General features: G+C 39.0%; 1 long non-coding RNA gene and 1 other non-coding gene across 2 annotated transcripts; one reads left to right on the forward strand and one right to left on the reverse strand.

Moving 5' to 3' along the window:
* Positions 1-92: 92 nt before the first annotated feature.
* Positions 93-164, reverse strand: TRNAD-GUC (transfer RNA aspartic acid (anticodon GUC)). The gene has a single exon. It is a non-coding gene; the product is annotated as a tRNA-Asp (tRNA).
* A 13,600-nt stretch (positions 165-13,764) lies between these two features.
* On the forward strand, positions 13,765-15,535 carry LOC149616734 (uncharacterized). The gene is made up of 3 exons (XR_016375851.1): positions 13,765-14,298; positions 14,388-14,493; positions 14,974-15,535. It is a non-coding gene; the product is annotated as an uncharacterized LOC149616734 (long non-coding RNA).
* Positions 15,536-16,198: the final 663 nt, after the last annotated feature.

The raw sequence follows: 16,198 nt of genomic DNA on the forward strand, positions 1-16,198 counted from the left end.
CGATTTCAGACTTCATACATCTCCAATAAAATTGTACAGGTGGAGGTTGGACTTTGAAAATCAGCTTCACAGTTTGTATTCCAAAATTAATCCTCCCCGGCGGGGAATCGAACCCCGGTCGCCCGCGTGACAGGCGGGAATACTCACCACTATACTACCGAGGACTTGCTATTAAGAGATTTCTTATCTTGCGCTGTACTTAATCCGAGGGGTAAACCACAGAGATAAGATTTCGGGCAGCCGATTTCAGACTTCATACGTCTTCAATAAAATTTTACAGGTGGAGGTTGGACTTTGGAAATCAGCTTCACAGTTTGTATTCCAAAATTATAAATCCTCCCCGGTCGCCCGCGTGACAGGCGGGAATACTCACCACTATACTACCGAGGACTTGTAAAACTTGTCATATCACGCAAGCCTGGCTAATCTTCAGCCTTCAATAAATTCTAATGTTTATATTCTAAGGCAGAATCTTTGGGGAAATTCCAAGGCACGGGTTTACCTTTAACCAAAACAAGATTGTCGGCTTTCCCAATCAGTAAATTATATAAAACATTCTTATAGGCATACATTTTTATTCGTGATATAATCAGGGAGGAGAGACAATGAAGAAATAGGTTCACAGGAGTCCATCACAGGGGGTTATGGACTTCTGATTTTCACCATGAGTAAAAAATTCATTTGTTTCAATTTATAACATTATTATTTTTTAAATATTTTGTATCGTTCATTGAATAGGCAACCGCTATTCACTAACAAATCACTTAAATTACTATGTGGAATACATAAATTAATCTCTAAATATATTAATAAGCATTAAAATAAATAATAAATCTTCAAACCAGGCCTTTCGTGTAAAATCAAATGTTAAGTTAACATCGGTCATCGTTATATTGAAAAAAAAAAAAAAAAATTAAGTTTATAAAAAACGAAGCCTATATCATGCAGATATTTCATATGGATGAAGTAAACACTGCCGTCTAGCTTAGATTGTAAATATATAAACAAATATACTCAATAGCTGAACAAATCAAAGATAAAGCTTTTTACTGCCATGTTGTTCTTTGGTAAACCCTAAGACCATTAACAACCCCCGGGACTCGCAACGCAATAAGATCCTCGTATTGAAATTTCCGCCTCTAGGCTGTTTTCACGACAAGGGAGCCACCAAGTGGCAACGGATAAATATTTATAGGGTGTACGGAACTTCCGGTTCCGGATATCGCTTAAAAAAAGAAATAAGATCGTCTTCTTCTAAATAATAAAAATCTAAGTTTTGTCTGTGAAGGGATTTCCACACTAAGCCTGTGGCTTATTTACAGGTGGGTCCCTTTACAATGCATAGAGGGGTGGTGGCTAGCCCCTATGCCACAGCTAACCTACAGCGCCCTATACTAACTATTACCGAAGCCGCAACGGTTTAATGTACAATTATGATAAAATAGCAAAATAATATATCGCTAAATTAGCTTAATATCTGCAATATGGTAGTTAAAAAAATATGTACACGTTAATATTTTCATTCTCGACTTCATCGTCGTGATCCGCCATTTTTAAATAGCAAAGAGGAACCTGTAAACCACAAATTCGGTGCCCCCTAAAAGTTTCCTCAATATACCGCGAGGGTCGCTAGGATCGCGCGTAACAGAAAACCACGAAAAGTAGAAAGCCTGGGTTGCGAGTCCCGGGGACTGTTAATGGTCTTAGGTAAACCCAACAAACTTTTCAACCTCTTGAGTCCAATCTTGACCCACCATGGGCATGGCAACACTGGGATAACAGCCAGCAAAAGAGTTTTTAAGACACCTAGCGAACACACGGACTGTTAAAAGACTGTACTGTGGAGCCCATGTGCTACTGGGGTACCCAATATCTGATCGTGCCTGGAATCATATTCAAAAAATGAACGTATTTTGACTTCATCAAAGGTTATCACAATAAGCTTTTCTAATTGTGGCAAACTTTTAGCTCTTACAGCCATAAGATTTATCAGGTCAGTGAGGATACCACTACTGAGATCCAATTTTGAAGCGTATATTTTTAGCGTTGCTAAATGTGGCAATGGTATACCTCTTTTTTCCCTAATGTTATATACGCTCTTTTACTAAGGTAACGAAGAGTGAACGCGTTAGCCAAATCTTCGTTACTCCAGTAGACTTTTTTCTTCCCACTTAGCATCTTTATTTGACTCTTGGAGAAAATTCGGTGTAAAATAGATTGGCTTTGGTGATAGAGATTTTCGAATTTTGATTTTTCTATGTTAAGTCGTTTCACATCTTTTTTCAAATTAGCGCTGGAAATTCTTTGAATTGCTGTACGGGTTGTTAAAACAGCGTTTTTGTTCTTAGATTTGATTAGCTGCTTTTTTAAACGGCTATAAGACTTTTCATATGCTTTGCAACGAGTTCCAAGTTTTTGCTGTTTTTCTAATGCTTCCTTGAGATTGTGCTCCATTTGCTTCCACCTTGCTGTTGTGTTAAAGGTCTCTAATTCATTATCAGTCGGTTTCTTATTGATAGCAGAGTTACTTGGGTTTGCAGATACACTTGTATCAGCCGTTGAGGTGTTAACGGTTGAAGAGAGACTCGTATCAGCCGTTGACGTGTTCACGCTTGAAAATATACTTGTATCATCTCTTGAGTTAAGGCTCGTTTTCATAGAAGCTAGAAAATTCGAAAACGCTCACGCTTCGCGAGTTTGAATAAGCGCGGGAACGTAATTTTTTCGATCGTTTCCGCTTTCGCTCGAAATTTTCACGCAACTCGCGCCTATGAAAACGAGACCTTATTTAGGTATGAAGAAAAACTTGCATCATCTCTTGAGTTATTCAGGTTTGAAGAAAAACTAGCATCATCTCTGGAGTTATTCAGGTTTGAAGAAAAACTCGCATCATCTCTTGAGTTATTCAGGTTTGAAAAAAACTCGCATCATCTTTTGAGTTATTCAGGTTTGAAGAAAAATTTGCATCATCTCTGGAGTTATTCAGGTTTGAAGAAAAACTCGCATCATCTTTTGAGTTATTAAGGTTTGAAAAAAAACTCGCATCATCTTTTGAGTTATTCAGGTTTGAAGAAAAACTTGCATAATCTTTTGAGTTATTCAGGTTTGAAGAAAAATTTGCATCACTTGTTAAGTTAGTCAGGTTTGAAGAAAAACTTGTATCACTTCTTAAGTTCTTCAGGTTATTTAGACTGAATAAATGAGAATCGGTGATCAAACTGTTCAAGTTAGACGATAACTCAGAATCATTGATATGTGAGTTGTTAGGTTTACAAGTAAGCATAGATTTATCATTATTCAAAGCACCAAAACCTTGGTTACAATTCAAAATATCAGAAAATTCATTCTCTATGTTACTACTAGGAACTGTGTTGGCGATGGCAATATTAGGAACTTCTTTGGTCGTGATAACATTAGGAACTGTGTTGGTAGTGATACTATTAGTAACTTCTTTGGTCATGATAACATTAGGAACTGTGTTGGTAGTGAAACTTTTAGTAACTTCTTTGGTCGTGATAACATTAGGAACTTCTTTGGTCGTGATAATATTAGCATCTTCATTAGTTTCAGTAAAACTAGGAATTCTAATACGACTGGATTGATTGTTCTTTACTTTAGTTTGGCTATTTATATTACAAAATGAGTGGAATTGCTCAGTTATTGGTTGGAATTGGTTGCGTGACAGAGTTTTGTCAGAATTTGTTTCCATTATGGATTGACATTCTGTCATATTTTGACTAGGAACGCTGTTTTCTTAAAATACTTGCGTGTTTTAATTTTGAGAAGTTCAGCTTTAAGCCTATTGTCTTCATAATCATCGGCAGTGAAATGATCTGAACAGATTCTTTGAGTTTTGAAATTTGAAACTGAACACGAACATTTTAGGAGCCAAAGATTTTGAACATTTTCATCCTTTGGAAAACAATGATAAGATACGCCTTTACTTTTCGTTTTTGCAATTCCATTTTTACATCCTGGCACGCAGCAGCACATTCCAGGCATAATAATAGTTTTATCACAGTCACCTTTGCAAAAATAAATAAATAAATTAATTAAATTACTATATTACCTGATATTATCAAAAGAAAGAAATAACATAAACTGTTTGCGTTTACTTCATCGCGCATTAAAGATAGATTCTATTGTACATTCTACTGTTAAATTCACGAGTAGCTAAAAGTGCGCCTCTTTTTAGGATAGATAGAAACTAAAATAACAATATTTTGGAAAAGGTGGCAATAAACAAGCTAACTAGCAATTATTTAGAAAATGTAGCAATATATTGGAGTAAAACATACAATTTTGAAAAAGGGGGAAATTTATTCAGTTGATTTAACTTGATAATAACAAAACAGGCGCACATTTAGCCGCTCATTTAAATTCCAGTTTTGTCTACCCCCCCTTCGGATTATAAACATTCTCGATAACCTTAGTTTGTTTAAATATCGACCGAACTATTTAATAATGGTATATTTGAAACATAAAATGAACTTACCGCTGAGAAATTAAAAAAAAACATACACAAATGGCGGGCCTTGTCTTGTCGGCAACCGTTCGACTCTTCAACCCTCGCTAAGGCTCACTTCAACCGCTTTCAAATCATCCAAACGAAAAATAAAAGCTTCAGCTCCGGGGACTCGGGTAGAGAGGGAAAGAGAACGAGACTCTTGTTGCTTGCCCACGTTTGACGTCATAAATCGGGAAATGAAGTCTCTCCACCCCCCTTCGTAAAACCAGGATTTTGCTGTTTTTAAAGAAGCGGGAATGCTCCAACCTAATAGTGTATTTTTCTAGAGTAACCTTGCCCTTCTTATACATGCTCACTGGGAACTTGGGAAGATACATTCCTGTGATTTTCCACGCCCCTCTCGGTGATTGGCGATTTCCGTACGGTACCACGGGAAAAATGCACCAAAAACAGTTCAATACCCCATACAATACGACCCCTATAATGAAAGTCAGAGACATCTGGTGTTTTTGTGCCGTGCTTAATAATTTTATCTTCCGCCTTAAAGCCACAAATAAGAATGATGGATCTCATTTTAGGAGTAGTAAAGCGAATTTTTTGTGGAAATAAGTGTTCTTTTTATCTGTTTCACCCTAAATAATTAAAATGCTAAAAGCTTACTTTGTATTTGTTCATCTTAATTATTTGACATGGATAAGTTTTTACGAGAACAAGGCGTTTGATGACCACGCTCGGCGCCTGGTGGCTCTTGAAAAGCCGGTCCTGGACATCCCCGTCCTCCGGGAGGAACTCACGCATCGCTTTGGGGAGGTTGATAAACGTTTCGATGAGCAATCCATAATGTTATTGTGCACAATGTCGGGGAATCCGGCTCCCTACCCTACTGCTCGGCGCTCTGATGATGTTGCTGCTATTTCCTCGCTAATTACCGACGTTTTGGGGCTACAGGCCCCCCGTCTCTTCCAAGTGATACGCTTGGGGCGTCCCGCTGAGGGCCGTACGCGACCCCTGCGTTTCACGGTCTCTACCCTAGAGGTGAAGCCTGACCTTCTGGAGGCGGCTAAGAAGCTACGGACCGCTGCTCTCCCGGTTGGTCACAAATTTCATCGAGCCCGCCTGACTCCCGATCGTACTGTCCTTGAGCGCGATGCCCTCAAGAAGACCCTTCGCCCTCGTATCCCTGCTACGCCTCGCTCTCTTGACGGTTCGGCCTCGCCGGATGTCTCTGCCGTGCCTGCATCGGAGGGTTGACTCCCCTCGACCGTCGTTCTGGCTGACATGGTTGAATTCTTCGTGGCTCATGTTCTTGCTGCTCGGGCGGATAGTGTTCCCCTCATTGTTGGTCAGGTTCCCACACGCTCTGGCATTTGTCGTGAGCCTTGGTGGTCCGCCGGTACGGAGAGGTTAATTTGGGCGAAGCGCGTCGCCTTCCGGCGCTTCCGTTCATCACCGACTACGGCACATCGTCATGTGTTTGCACGCGCGCGTAATGTTCTTACGCGGCATATTCGTTCCGCTAAGTTCCGGTATGAATCTCGACTGGTCGCGGAGATTCCCGTCAATCCCAAGGCTCTTTACTCCCACGTCTCGCGTTCGCTGAACCCCAGGGCTCATCTGTCGGTTGTCAACGACCCTGCTGGCGTTACGCTTCAGGACCCCGCTGAGATTGTTGAGGCCCTCAACGTTTATTTTCAGTCGGTCTTCAATCCGGAACCCCACAAGGAGGCGGTTTATCTTGGGGACTTTATGTCACGCGTCGCTTCTGACGAGACCGCCCTCCAAGTAGAAATGGAGCCCTCAGATTTTGGTTTGTCCTATGTGGAGGTTCGCCGCTACTTGCGACGTTTGCGGCTCGACAAATCTCCTCATCCGCGGCTCTTGTGCGAGGGTGCCACGATTTTGGCTGCGCCCCTGTTGGCCATATTTCAACGGCCAATTTTGTCGGGTGTCGTTCCTGCTATTTGGAGGAGGGCAAACATTACGGCTATCAAGAAGTCACCCTCGTCCTGTTCGGTCACGAATTCTCGAGGCATTAGCTTGACCTGTTTATCGTGTAAAAAATTGGAGCTCTATGTCCGGGATGCTCTTGTCTCCTTCCTAACAGCCCGGAATTTCTTTACGCCTGACCAACACGGTTTTATGATGAAACGGCCGTGTTTCACAAACTTGTTGAGCACCCTTGAGAACGCCTCCCGTTGCCTCGATTCGGGGGCCTCGGTCGACTTATTCTACCTTGATTTGCGCAAGGCTTTCGATACGGTCCCGCATTCGTTGTTACTTCGGAAACTGGAATGGCTTGGCGTGCCCTTCACGCTTGTGACCTGGATTGCGGCCTTTCTCCGAAATCGGCTTCAGCGCGTGGCACTTCGGGGTGTTTACTTCTCGTGGTGTGAAGTGGCCAGTGGTGTACCTCAGGGTTCGGTACTGGGGCCCACGCTCTTTATTGTTTACATTAACGACCTCCCGCGTGCTATCGGACACTCGTTTGTGAGCCTGTTTGCGGACGATTCCAAGCTTGGGCGCGGCATTCGCACGCCCGCTGACTCTCTCGCACTGCAGCGGGACGTGGATGCTCTCGAGGTGTGGGCCAGCTCAAACGGCATGAGCTTCAACCCCACCAAATCCGTGGTCCTGCATTGCGGAAAAAATAACCCTCGCTTTCAGTACCGTTTGACGGGTAGGCCTATTGAGGCTCAGTCTGTTGTGAGGGTCCTCGGGGTTATGTTGGCTGGTGGTATGCTGGGGGATACCCATAGTAGGTTGGCGGCGGCCCGTGGCTCCCGTGCTCTTTACATTTTAAAGCGCTCCTTTTCGCATTTTAGCGTCAGGTCATTTGGCGTCCTATATAGAACTTACATCCGCCCTCATCTTGACTACTGTTCAAGCACATGGTCTCCCCACCTCGTCAAGGACATTGAGAATGTTGAACGGGTCCAGCGCAGGGGCCACAAAACTTGTTTCTGGCCTACGTACTTTGCCCTATCCGGAGCGCCTCAGACGGCTGGGCCTTATGTCCCTAGCTGCGGCAAGATTTGGTGGAAACCTTCAAATTGGTCCATGGCCACTACGACGTGGATGCCACCGCATTCTTTACCATTCGCTGGGCTGGGAGGAGAGCGCCCACTCTTTCCAAGTTCCGCTGTACGTCCCTGCCTCGGCGTGTCTTTTTCACGCAACGGGTTATTAACTCGTGGAATGGTCTCCCTAGTGAGGTGAAGAGGAACTCGTCCGTCCATGCGTTCAAGGCTCGGTTGGACAAATTCGTCCACTGAGTTGCGTCATTGCTTTTTTTGTGTTTTGTTTTTTTTTGTTTTGTTTTGTTTTAACTTTGATCTGTTTTTTTTTAAATTTTGTTTTGTTTTAATTTTGTTCTGTTTTATTTTTTAATTTTGTTTTGTTTTTTTAATTTGGTTTTTTTTCTTTTTATTTCTTTTGTTTAACTCCTTTGCTCCGTTCTTATTTATTAGTATTATTATTATTATTATTATTGTTATTATTACTTTTTTCCAATTTGTTTGTACCTGAGTCGGGCCACAATAAGCATCTGGCTTTCTTTTTACCCGTCAATAAACTTTAATATTATTATTATTATTATACCTTTTCATACACAGAAATCTGAGCTCCCTTTATCTGGAAACGCCGCATTTATACCCGTTTTTATTGCAAAATGTCTAATTATAACAATTGTTTGAACTACGTAATTAAAACCAAATTCTCATATCATTAAACTTAATTTCAAACTACAATACACGTAATAATTTATAATTTCTGGCCCTTTAGGGGTTTGAAAAAGAGTCTTTGCGTCGCCAAGGATTGCGTATATTATATTTTATATATAATTTTTGTTTTAAATTTAAGTATACCTTTAACTTTAACAAAGAAAGATATTTCGTTCCTTTCCCTGCTGGAATGGCAAGGTTTATGGTTGAAAGAGGAAATATGTAGACATAGAATCTTAGTTCAAAGAATTGACGAACCCCATCACCTGTATGTCTAGCCTTTCACCGTGTCCAGCAGGGAAATTGAAATACTAAGAAAAATTTAAAGCCACCGTGAAGAAACGAGAAAGAAAATAAAATACATTCAAATATTCAGTAGTTGCTCGTAGTCTCTCAACGAAGAAGGTTAAAAATAAAGTTTGAAGCAAAATTTGTTCATGTTTTTAAACCCGTATTATTCATTTCACTTACAATTAACTAAACTAAGTTTCTACAACGTATAAATGCAGTTTTTTAAGAACTGCGAAGCAAAACTCATTTTTGTATAATATCTGTCCCTATTTGGGGAGAAAAGTTATTTAGGAAATAAATTAGTACTGCAATTGTCAAACTTAAAGTGTTAGTGTCATAATTTTCGTCATCCACAAACTTAAAATGCCCAAAAAGTCCTTGAAAAATCTAGTTTATTATGATATGTTTACTTTTGTATTTGGTTTCGTAGGAATTTATAAAATTGTAATCAAAGTTTTGTGTTTGGAAAAGGCCTAGTTAAAATTTTGTTTCGTTTGATGACGTAGTAAGGAGATTTTTTCACTCTAGAGTCGCTCACGTGACGCCTGTTAGTGTCTCAGCACCGCGTTAAGCCTGTTTTGTTCGGGTTTGCGCGGCGGCATTAGTAAACTCGGAGTCTCGGGCGCTCGCGCTTGGCTTTTCCGCGAGATGCCGTGACTGACGTATTGGAGAAAAACCCGCCAAAAATATTTTCCGCGAATTTGCTATTCCCCCAAAATTTCAAATTTTCGAGGTGTTTTTTCTGTGTTTTCCCTCATATTTAAATATTTATGAAGCATATTTTTGGAATCAGAAAAGTATAAACTCTCGTAAAAGTAAGGTTTTCTTTAGATTTGAGAAAATTTTTAAATCAGGTCGCTATTCCTTTAATCGTAACTTACAGTTGGAATAGTCGGAAAATACAATGCACTGTATAAAAGCACCCTCTGCTAAATATTCGTTTAAACAGCTTGAAACTAGCTGATAATTATAAAAATTCTCCAGCTATTTCATTGTGATCATTTAACCTTAGGTTTAGCAAGACAAAAAGTAGGCTCAAAAGGTTTTTTAAAAATCACGTGACCTTAATTTGAGAGTATAAAATGGTGAATTTGAGCGCGAACTTTTAATAAAACGTAGCGCGTGAGCTAGCGCATAGTTTAAAATGATTTTTTTTAAACCTATACAAAAAGTTCAACCTAACTTTACACTACAAGATAAGAATACAATACCTTTTCAGCGTTTACTAGTGCTGTAAAGTTAGGTTGTTAAAAAGTGTACCCCCTTGGTCGCGAAACCTTGGGTGTAACTCGCAAAAATTTATCCACCTCGTAATGTTAAGCTCCATGTAGATTAACATTGGGATTAGGGAGTTGCCTATCTTGTAGAGTGAAAACAAATTTCTTCACGCGCATTCTTTATGCATGCCTTGACACTAGTTACAATTCTATAATATTCCCAGATCTATGGCAACTGACGTCCTTTATTCCGTCTTGTTTTAAAGGAAAAGTTTAGGTAACATAACATTGTACCTTAAAAGAGCGGCCTTTTTCTTAATATAAACGAAAAAATATTAAACAAAGTAAATGATCTCTTATTACAAAATAATTAGCATTTAATTAGTCTTAAAAACTAAGACTACTGCGCCGACATTGATTTAGAAGCGTCTGCTAAACCGAACCACTTACCCCTACCTCCCTCAACCTGTAAGTATTCAACCAATTCCGTAGGGGTAAGAGGTTCGATTTAGCAGACGCCACTAAACCAATGGCAATGCAGTAGTCCTCGTTTTTAAAACTATGATATTTTTTTTGGTTTTTCCTTTTATATTAAGAAAAAGGCCGTTCTTTTAAAGTATAATTGTCTGTTGCCTGATTTGAAACTTAATGTTTTTATATATAATTCTAGTTATTTAAGATATGGTATATGGATTCAAATAATGTTAATCATAAAATAAATGGGCTAATATTGTACGCTGTGTTGGTATGAGACCATTTTTTTATTCTTGTCGGACTGATCAGAAAACTCGGGTTACCATGACAACCCACCAAGACTACCCTATCCATCTTTACTACGTTGCTTTCTGTTCACTGTAAAAAAAAAGGGTTCTTCGAGGGTTTTCAATAGAACTCTTACGTTCTTGTTGGAACGCTAAAGGTTCCCAGAGGTGGATGAAGGTTCACAGTAGAACAGGAAGGTTCTTAGCAGATCGTATCTAATTAAAAGGGTTCTTGTAATAACGTGTGGGGTTTTAATAGATCCTTGAAGGTTCTTGAAAGAACATTCGGGTTCTTGAAAGATCCTTGAAGGTTCTTGAAAGAACATTCGGGTTCTTGAAAGAACATTCGGGTTCTTGAAAGATCTTTGAAGGTTCTTGAAAGAACATTCGGGTTCTTGAAAGATCCTTGAAGGTTCTTGAAAGATCCTTGAAGGTTCTTGAAAGATCCTTGAACGTTCTTGAAAGAACATTTGGGTTCTTGCGAGAGCCTTCACGGTTCATGAATGAACATTCAAGTTCTCGATAGATCCTTGAGGGTTCGTGAAAGAACATTTCGGTTCTCGATAGACACTTGAGGGTTCATGAAAAAAATACGGGTTCTTGAAAGATCCTTAAAGGTGTCTTGCGTCTATACAACATAGACAGCAATCTGCAACATTGGCTTCTAACACCACCATCTACTGGTCTTTCGTCTATACCACATAGACACCAATCTGCAACATTGGCTTCTAACACCACCATCTACTGGTCTTTCATCTATCTATACCACATAGACACCAATCTGTAACATTGGCTTCTACTCCATCATCGTCGTTAGTCTTAAGGTGTACGCGGCGAGCGGCTAATGTTACGAGAAACGTCTGGCCTCCCAATGACAGGGCTTCCACCAAAGGTTCACGCAATTGCGCATTTTCTTATCCCTTTGTGTGAATCAATCGCCTTATATACTCTAAATTTTCAAAAGTTCTGATATAGGTGTTCCCTAGAAGTATAACGTTAAAGATAGCTATGTTTAAAATTATTTTAGGAATTAAGTTTCTGAAACCAACTTAACTATAATTAACGTAAAATACTGACGATTAAAATAATTAATATCAGTTATATTTATTTAATTATTTAAGATAAACTTTTTTCTATGTAATGACACAAGAGAGAGTTTATATAGAACGAGTAATGAAGATTGCATCTGAATCGAAACACTGCACGCATATCAAAGTTAATATAAAGCGAGTAGGATGAAAAGATCACTTACTAAACGATATTATTTTCTTTTTGCAGAATATTAAATGGGAATATTTTAAATATTTTTCGGCATTACGATTTTTTTAGTAGTTGTGTAGCCATAAAGCTCTGTATCATCTCGATATTCGAAGAACATCTTTGGATATTAATATTTCAAATTTGGTGTGTATTTTTTAATTCAGCTTTACTGCATTTATATATAGTGTAAACGTAACTTTTATCTTTATACTATAATATGGATGTTAATACTTCATCTCTCCACAAGTGTTGAAACGATTGGGTCATTTAAGTAAGATACCCTAGATTTAAGCCAGAATTGACCTTGTTTCGTGTCTTCTTATAGGTCTTAACGGTTCAGAGTGAGACGAAAGTTAAACACATATTTAAGTGATGGATATTAGGTCCTCATTAGATTTATTGAGGATACACAGGGAATTATTAAGCGCTTTTACCTTTACAAATGACATTGGCAATATCTCGCCAATTTAAACTATGTAATACCGGTTTTTAATTGGCTGGTGGAACTGTGTTTAAAAAGTAAAATCGTCTCGGCTCGGAGAGGTTTATTTTGGTTTCCCAACTTTCATTAACTCTTCCAGGTGTGCTTTAATCTGAAGGGTGTTTTTGTTTCAGTTGGAAGGTGTTCTATCAATGGGTGCTTAGGAAAACGGCAGGGTGTTAATTGACCCTTATTCAAATGTTTTTAAACGGAAATACAAGCCGCGTTTGCATGAGCTTGCACAAACCGTTGCCAACGCATTGGAAACGATTTGAAACCACGTGTAAACACAACCGTTTATAATCGAACCAATTCCGAATCGCATTGTTGTTTAATATAAAACTGTTTGAATGGTGCGGATAAACACCTTTGGGCTTTACTTAACACTTTTTTACCTCATATGGTGTATTTTTAAATTAAAGGTTTTTTGATATGAGCTCAGAGCGTGAGGCGTGAAGAGAGAAATCATCTACTAATTCTCCCTGCATAGTGAAACATCCTTAAAAATCCCAAGCTTTTAAAAATCAAAAAAAAAAATTATAATCCTTCGGGGATTCATACTTATTTTGATTTTTCAATCATTGGGAAATAATAATCGGAGAGTTCAATATGCTGGAATGTCTTGGAATTAGAGTAATTCATAAAAATCACTTGAATTTTCCCTCAACACCGGTTTTTACCTCTCCGAGTGACGATGACGTCACGAAGAGGTATAACACTGGACGTTTCTGTGTGTGTGTCTGTTTGTCACCACGTTCGCAGTTGGCAAATCGGAGCAACCGTGTTCACAATTCCCGGACCGCGTTCGCAGTTAACAGAAATTAGAAAAATTCTACTTCATTACGCTATCTCCACACTTGTCTATCATATGGTATATACCACATACACGCCAATCTGCAACATTGGCTTCTACTCCTTTATTATCGTTGGGGTTAAGATGCACGCGCGATCGGCTACGGTTACGAGAAACGTTTAGCTTCCCAATGACAGGGCATCCACCAAATGCTCACGCAATTGCGCTTAGTCTTATCATTTGTGAATGAATCGCCTTATATACCCTAAATTTTCAAAAATTGTGAAAACGGTGTATGCTAGAAGTCAAACGTCAAAAATAGCTATGTATAAATTCATTTTAAGAATAATGTTTCTTAAAACGGCTTAACTAGAATTAAGGAAAAATAATGACGATTAAAAAAATTTATATGAGTTATATTTATTTCATTATTTAAGATAATCTTCTTTTCTACGGAACAACACAAGTGCAAGTTTATATAGAACGAGTAATGAAGATTGCATATGAATAGACACACAAGGTTAATATAAAGCGAGTAGGATGAAATGATCTCTTACAAAATCATAACATTTTTTTATTGCTGAATATTAAATGAAAATATGTTAAATATGTTTTGCATTACGATTCCTTTTGTAGTTTTGTAGCTACAAAGTTCTGTTTCATTTCAATATTCCAAGAAATTATTTTTATATTAATATTTCAAATTTGGTGTTTACTCTTTAATTCAGCTTTACTACATTTATATACAGGGTGTTTCTGAAAAGTCCATCACAAATTAAGGGGCGTGTTTATGGGACCAAACTGAGCGGAAAGTACCAAAGAACATGGGGTGTACAACATTTTGTTACGGAGATATGGCCTTCCAAACATTCGCCCCTAAAACAAGGAAATATCCAAAAATGAGGAGTAACACTTAAGACCGACTAACCAGCTTGTTTAAAATTACTAGACAATTTCAATAGCCTTTAATCGAACAATTGATTTCTACCTTTACTAATCAGAAGCGTATAAATGAGTAGAAGTATGCCTACGGTGGTAATGTAAAATTAATCCCAAGTGACATGATGTTTCAAGATCTTCCCAGCACCAAGTAAAATGGTTCTGATTGAAGGGACTTTTATTAGCACAGCGTAAACAACGTTATTTTCAGGAATTAGTCCAAATGTCCACGGGCGGCATTACAAAAACGAGGCAGTCTTTCGAATGATACTTGGACATGTTGGAAGATCCCTGGCTTGTTCCTGTTATCTCAAACCGTAAAAAGCTACGCAAATCTTCATCATCACGGACAACACTCTTGTACGTTAGGTATGACCTTGAGAAAACCTAAAAGGACATCTCGAATGTATTTGAAAAACCCATCTCCAATTAAGGGGCGTGTTGTTTGTTTCCAACAGAGTAAACTCGCCCAGAGAACAATTACAATGCAGAGCCACGTTTCGGCGTTAATGGCCCACAAAGGTGGTCCCAAACAAAAGAACAAACTTTAATTTGTTTCGTTCAGTAAGTGTTTCATGTGTCATAGATAAAACGCCATGATTAATGCACAAAGAAAATGTTATTGACAAGTTTTCGGACCGCGATGCTGAAATGTGGTGGTGCACCATCGTGCATGAACCACATTCTGTTTATTAAACCTAAGGGTACGTCTTCGAGTAGTTCTGGTAAATCGTCCCGTAAGAACTACAAGTAAGCCACACCGTTTAACCTGGGCTCTAGGAAATATGGCCCAATTAAATTGTCACCAATTAAACGTGTGGTGTGGTATTGTGGGTGACAATTTAATTGGGCCATATTTCCTAGAGCCCAGGTTAAACGGTGTGGCTTACTTGCAGTTCTTACGGGACGATTTACCGGAACTACTCGAAGACGTACCCTTAGGTTTGGTAAACAGAATGTGGTTCATGCACGATGGTGCACCACCACATTTCAGCATCGCGGTCCGAAATTATCTTAACGCGACCTTCCCTTTGCGGTGGTTAGGTCGAGGTGGACCTGTGGAGTGGCCTGCTCGATCACCCGATCTGAACCCTTGTGATTTCTTTCTTTGGGGCCACCTGAAAGACTTAGTTTATCAGACTGAAGTGCCCGATGTTGAAGAGCTACGTCGACGAATAATTCACGGCTGTCAAACAATTCGCGAAACTCCTGGCATTTTTCAACGTGTAAGGGAATCATTTGTAAGACGTGCTAATGTGTGCCTTAACGCGGGTGGTGAACACTTTGAACAATTTTTGTAACTAGTTGCAATTAAATGTTAAAACTTGTCAATAAATTCATTTTCTTCGTGCATTAATCATGGCGTTTTATCTATGACACATGAAACACTTACTGAACGAAACAAATTAAAGTTTGTTCTTGTTTTTGGGACCACCTTTGTGGGCCATTAACGCCGAAACGTGGCTCTGCATTGTAATTGTTCTCTGGGCGAGTTTACTCTGTTGGAAACAAACAACACGCCCCTTAATTGGAGATGGGTTTTTCAAATACATTCGAGATGTCCTTTTAGGTTTTCTCAAGGTCATACCTAACGTACAAGAGTGTTGTCCGTGATGATGAAGATTTGCGTAGCTTTTTACGGTTTGAGATAACAGGAACAAGCCAGGGATCTTCCAACATGTCCAAGTATCATTCGAAAGACTGCCTCGTTTTTGTAATGCCGCCCGTGGACATTTGGACTAATTCCTGAAAATAACGTTGTTTACGCTGTGCTAATAAAAGTCCCTTCAATCAGAACCATTTTACTTGGTGCTGGGAAGATCTTGAAACATCATGTCACTTGGGATTAATTTTACATTACCACCGTAGGCATACTTCTACTCATTTATACGCTTCTGATTAGTAAAGGTAGAAATCAATTGTTCGATTAAAGGCTATTGAAATTGTCTAGTAATTTTAAACAAGCTGGTTAGTCGGTCTTAAGTGTTACTCCTCATTTTTGGATATTTCCTTGTTTTAGGGGCGAATGTTTGGAAGGCCATATATCCGTAACAAAATGTTGTACACCCCATGTTCTTTGGTACTTTCCGCTCAGTTTGGTCCCATAAACACGCCCCTTAATTTGTGATGGACTTTTCAGAAACACCCTGTATAGTGTAAACTTATATTTCACGGTGAAGAATTTTAAAAAAGTCACCAAGAGAGAAAAATTGAAAATGATTGTTATGATTGCAACCTAACACTGTTGAAATAAGAACCTCTATAAGGT

The sequence above is a fragment of the Phalangium opilio genome, unplaced genomic scaffold (genome assembly GCF_054372755.1).
Source record: "Phalangium opilio isolate 3A_F unplaced genomic scaffold, DU_Popi_V2 ptg000217l_1, whole genome shotgun sequence".
NCBI lineage: Eukaryota > Metazoa > Arthropoda > Arachnida > Opiliones > Phalangiidae > Phalangium > Phalangium opilio.